This window comes from Hyaena hyaena, unplaced genomic scaffold, assembly GCF_003009895.1.
Source record: "Hyaena hyaena isolate Hyena2069 unplaced genomic scaffold, ASM300989v1 scaffold_1324, whole genome shotgun sequence".
NCBI classification, from domain to species: domain Eukaryota; kingdom Metazoa; phylum Chordata; class Mammalia; order Carnivora; family Hyaenidae; genus Hyaena; species Hyaena hyaena.
The window spans coordinates 266,833-272,700 of NW_024081954.1; the positions used below are offsets into that span (position 1 = coordinate 266,833).

Genomic DNA, 5,868 nt, shown 5'->3' on the forward strand with positions numbered 1-5,868 from the left:
CACAGAGTTTGCCAAAAGACATAGACTTTGGCCCCAAGATGTCTTTTACACTCCTTTGGGGGGTTTTTTGTTTTTTAAATGCATGCATTTTGAAGTATCTCCATTATATGTGAATTCAAATTTCTACCTCAAAAGACGGCTCTGGGGTACAAAACAGCCAGAGAGTAGGTACCATGAATGGATACAATGAGCTCCATTTGCTTCCAAGCAGCTGTTCTCCATGTGTGGGGCCTCAGGCTCTAGTCTCTTAGCTCCAATAATCAGTTTCTATGTAAGTAGAGTATTCAAATGACATACTTAAATCGACACATTTGCAAATGCTTTACTATTCTTTTTAAGATGATTGCGTTCGTCATGACCAATAAATATACTCATTTATTCGTGGTGTGTTTGGTGATTTCCATTGACGCGACTTGGCCAATATTTGATTATTCAACAATGGATTATCCAAGGCAGACACCAGAAAGCCTTTCTGACTCCCCTGCTTCTCTGATCAATGGTTGTGAAGCTTGAGAACATAAAGTAATATTTATTTTGACCTGAAAAGTGCACCAACAGGAATACCAAATTTGCACAACACATCACCACGTAGGATAAAATATTTGCAGACTGGGTACCATTTTGGAATTTATTTCTGCTGTTTTCTCCTATTGAGAGCACTAATAGTAATTGATTTATAATTGATTTAAGGATGTTTTGTAACTCAATAAATACTGGACCAAGGCATTCAGGTTATTTGCTTCAAAACTACAAAACCAAAGAAAATATATTGCTCTAATCTTTCCTTCTTTTCTCTTTTGGATACTGAAAAACAATGAATGAGATGTATTATCCCTGCTTGATTGCCTCTCTGAATCGCATGCTGAAGTTCTGACAGTGATTTTTAAAATGATTGTATTCCTACCTTTTTTTTTTTAAAAAAATGAACTTATATTAAAGATGAATTATATATTTCTTTTTGTAGATGGAATAAGATTTTATTCAATTTTCATATAGTCTGTGATCAGTCTATGGTATTAGAAACATCAGGAATGAAGACCTGTTCCTTGAAAATACAGTTCACCCTGCAAAGTGACTTACAGCATCATAAAAACCTAATCAGAGTTTGATACCAATTGTACCATTCCTAGCAAAAGTCACTTCATATAGTCCTTTCTAAAGATCATATTAGCTCTGCCATTGGAAAAAAAAATCTAGCTTATTACCCATGATAAAAGTTGATATCAGATCTAATTCAGATAAACCTATTTTATTGTGGTGACAAGATAAAGCTGGCCCATCAAGCACACTTTCAGACCAGGAAGGAGAAAAGTAGTGTCACATTCATTATACGTTGCTAGCGGTAGAAGATGTCTTAACTCAACAGTGGGTTGGCCAACCGGCTATGATCCTCGTCTCCTAATTTAATCAGTCATCAGAGGCCAGGAGTTCAAATGTGCTCCCTTTCTTTCTCAACTGCTAGTAATTTAATCCTCCACAACAAGAAAAACTTGCAATGGCAGAATGTTAACGACTCACAGGCCAAGAGGGAGATCTGGATTCTGGAAAATCCAAGCCATCCTCTATCATGTTAGCTTCCCTAATGTAGGTAGTCTAATTTACTATAAAAAGTTGCCAGTGCCTTGTTTAAGATGATGATTAATCATTACAGGTAGCTATTATTGGCTCCAATTAGAAGCAGAGGATTGACTGGATATACTTTAAAGAAAATTACCCTTTGGGGCACCTAGGTGGCTCAGTTGGTTAAGGGCCCGGCTCCTTGGTTTTGGCTCAGGTCATGAACTCATGATTTGTGCTTTTGAGACCCATGTTGGGCTCCATGCTGAAGGTGTGGAGCCTGCTTGGGGTTCTCTCTCCCTTCATCTCTCTCTGCCTCTCCCCTGCTCATTCTCTTTTTCTCTCTCAAAATAAATAAACTAAAAAAAAAGAGAGAAAATTACTCTGAACTCAGAAACAGACAACAACCGATACAAACGTTGTTGGGATCCACTGGGGATGTGGGTTAGAAAGAAGGCAATTAAGAATTTAAGTTAACCCAGTGTCAGCCTTCTAGAATCTGACCCCATTCTAAATTTTACATCTTCACAAAACAAACAAACAAACAAACTCATACCACTGTAGTGTTTATTCTGTAACAGGAATGGTTATGTAATGCCTAGAGAAATTAGAAGATTTCTCCTCCTCCTTCTTCTTCTTCTTCTTCTTCTTCTTCTTCTTCTTCTTCTTCTTCTTCTTCTTCTTCTTCTTCTTCTTCAGGAAAGCCCATAGGTACAGGGGAATGAGACATTGGCTGCTGACAGCTGTCACAGATATGGTGTCTGGTCACATAAGAACTACCTAGAATGTCACCTGATTTTTTTAAAAGGAAATTTCAAACTGTTCCACGGGTTTGCAAAAGGTGTCATCCTTCGCTTCGGCTGAGAAAGCTAATGTTTTTCTGATAAAGTTGACAAAGTTTGCCCTATACTGTGACTGTTAAGCAGCATCAGACTCAGACTTCTGCACTCGGAAAGGACGTGCACCATGAACCTCCAGTTTGAGTCTCTAGATTCACCACCAAAACAACATCATCTGCAGAGAAAATGCATAACCTTGGTCCAGTGTAGGATTTTATGAAGTGCATGGCAACAAATTTTTGCGATGCCATTTGACGTGACTTCTAGATGCATTATGAAATGTTAAGTGCCTCATTCTGTGTTAAGTCGTGTGGGGTATTATGTGACACAAAATAAACCTATTTGAATTGTTTTATTTTGTCAATGGACATTCTTGAAAGTCAACTTCGAACCTTGGTAAAACTGTAGGAAGTTCCTGAGCTCACTCCTCTCAAAAGTCATTCGTTACAATGGAGCCTTTATACAATGAAATAGCATCTCCCCCTTCATTTGCATGAGAAAATATAATTTCAGTTGTCCTGTTGGAGTGCTCATGGTTTGCTGGGTATTTCTTCACTGGCTCATTGGACGCACCATACATTTGTGTGGTCTCGATGATTTTAATTATTGTGGTCATGTGAAATCTTGTCGTGAGACACAAGCAATACAAATTTACAATTTAACTCGCTGGTCTTAAATACCCCTTTGGGACCTGTCCGGTTGTACATCTAAAAATGTTGTTTAATGACATTGGTCAGAGGCATCATTTTCAAAGACAGTTGTGCCGAGAGCTCCTTGTCTGCTGCATTGGATCAGTTCTGGAAGGTTCAGAGAAGGTGGGGAGCTACTCAGACCGTCTCCAGAAACCACTCGCAGACATTCCAAGCCCCAACTCTGAGGAAAACATGTTGATAAAATAAAATTATCTATTATTACAAAAGTGAAAATGTGCTCACTCGCTGCTCTTAGGGAACTGCCAATTTCTAGAACCCAAACTGATTCATCTTCAAAACAAACAAAACAAAACAAACAAAACAAAACGGATGATCCAGAGCACTGCTAACAATTCTCAAATTCTTCCTGCTGTCTCTTTCTGCCAATATTTTCCTGAACAAAAATAAGAGAATCCTAATTACGTGCATTATAAATTGTATTATATTGCGTGTACTTATGTTTTATGTAAATAGTTTATCTCACGCAATTGTATGTAAGCAGTGAAGTAAATACTACCATTTAGGGAATAATTTGGCAGCAAATCTTTTTTGTGTAGCCTCCAAGGGTACCAAGTTTTCAGAGGTGCTAAGGTGGCATCGCTCCTTGAAGGCTTCCGTTTAACTTTAAGAAGTGCGCTCATCAGATGAGATTGGGAAAGGCTTCCCAGCCAAACCCCATGAGGTGGCTCCTGTATGACCTTCAGATCCCTGTGGCCTCTTGCTTGGGGGTCTGAACAGGACCAACCAGCTTTGTGATAATTCTGTGATGTCCTAAACAATAAAATAAATAAATAAATAAATAAATAAATAAATAAATAAATAAATAAGACATTTCCGTTGGCAAAAGGAAATGTGTGACAAGGAAGATCTACCAGGTTTTTAACTTTCATGGAGATAGTATCTGGTCCTGTTGTTGATTGATTTATTAAGTTATATTATACTCACTGTCTCTCCAGCACACTGCAGTCCATTCTTCTTTACATAAAGAAGGGTTTTTGCTTTGATTTTTAAACAGCTTTATTAAGGTATAATTGATAATATTAAAAATTGTACATCTAAAAAAGATTTTAATGTTTATTTTTGAAGGACAGAGAGAGACAGAGCATGAGAGGTGGAAGGGCAGAGAGAGAGGGAGACACAGAATCCTGACCAGGTTCCAGGCTCTGAGCTGTCAGCACAGACCCCGACGCGGGGCTCGAACCCACCAACCATGAGATCATGACCTGAGCCGAAGTCAGAGGCTCAACCAACTGAGCCACCCAGGCGTCCCAAAAGTGTACATTATTTCAAGTTTATTTATTTTGAGAGAGAGAGAGAGAGAGACTGTGCAAGTGGGGGAGGGATGAAGAGAGAGGGAGAAAGAGAATCGCAAGCAGGCTCCATGCTGCCAGTGCAGCGCCGGAGGCGGGACTTGAACCCAAGAAACCACAAGATCATGACCTGATCCAAAGCCGAGTCATATGCTTAATGACTGAGCTACCCCAAAAATCTGTACATTTTAAATGTATCCAGTTGGGTGACTTTGGACAGATAGTACACATGTTGAAACCATTGATACAATCAAAGTAGTAACATATCCACCAAAGAAAGTTTTTCTTTTCTTTCCTTTTAAAAAATTTTATGTATTTATTTCAAGAGAGACAGAGGTAGCATGAGTGGGGGAGGGACAGAGAGAGAAGGAGAGATAGAGAGAATCCCAAGCAGGCTTCACGTTGTCAGTGCAGAGCCTGTCGAAAGAGCTTGCACTCAAGGACTGTGAGATCATGACCTAGCAGAATCCCGAGTCAGACGCTTAACCAACTGAGCCACCCAGGTGCTCCCAAAGAAAGCTTTTCCTGAATGAAATGCTAATAGTCAACATGAACACATCTAGAAGATACCTGGCCCAGGAAAGCCACTCTATTGAGTGAGAGTCATATTTAAGTATTCATGATTTCATTAAAGATGTATATGTGTGTGTGTGTGTGCATATATGTATATTTATGTATGTATATATATGCCAAATGCCATATGTGTGCATATAAATGTGTATTATGTGTGTGTATGTATACATGCCAAAATCCCCAAAACTCCAAGTAATGAAGTGTTGAACTTTTGAAGAATTTCAATGTTTTTGTATTTTTTCTGTAAGAGAGAGATGGGTACCAGGTAGAAAATCAAAAATGTCGGGAAAAAGATGGAGGCAAAAAATAGTAAAAGAATGCACCAAGAAAAGTAGTGACATAAAAATAAACAGGTAGCACATAATTTAGTACAATGTATTTTATTTTAATAATATTATTTTTTAGGGGCGCCTGGGTGGCTTAGTTGGTAAAGCGTCCGACTTTCACTTGGGTCGTGATCTCGCGGTTCGTGGGTTCGAGCCCCGCGTCAGGCTCTCTGCTGACAGCTCAGAGCCTGGAGCCTGTTTCAGTCTGTGACTCCCTCTCTCTCTGACCCTCCCCTGCTCATGCTGTCTCTCTCTCTCCTAGAAATAAATTAAAAAAAATAATAATAATAATATTATTTTTTACTTGTTTAGAATGTTTGTTTATTTTTGAGAAAGAGAGAGAGAGTGTGTGAGCGTGAGCAGGGAAAAGGCAGAAGGAGAAGGAGAGAGAGAATCCCAAGCATGGGGCTTGATGTGGGGAACATCACCATATTATTAACATAATATTAAACATAATATTAAAATATTAACATATTTTAATTTGCATCTGATTGTTTGGCAGCAAGTTACTTGATGTAACAATGTGCTCAATACAATGACAGGATCAGAATTAAATCCACCCAGTCAGTTT

General features: G+C 38.7%; 1 non-coding gene across 1 annotated transcript; it reads left to right on the forward strand.

Annotated features, from left to right (window-relative positions):
- Nucleotides 1–5,380: 5,380 nt before the first annotated feature.
- On the forward strand, nucleotides 5,381–5,465 carry TRNAE-UUC. Its single transcript has one exon. It is a non-coding gene; the product is annotated as a tRNA-Glu (tRNA).
- The last annotated feature ends 403 nt before the right edge of the window (nucleotides 5,466–5,868 follow it).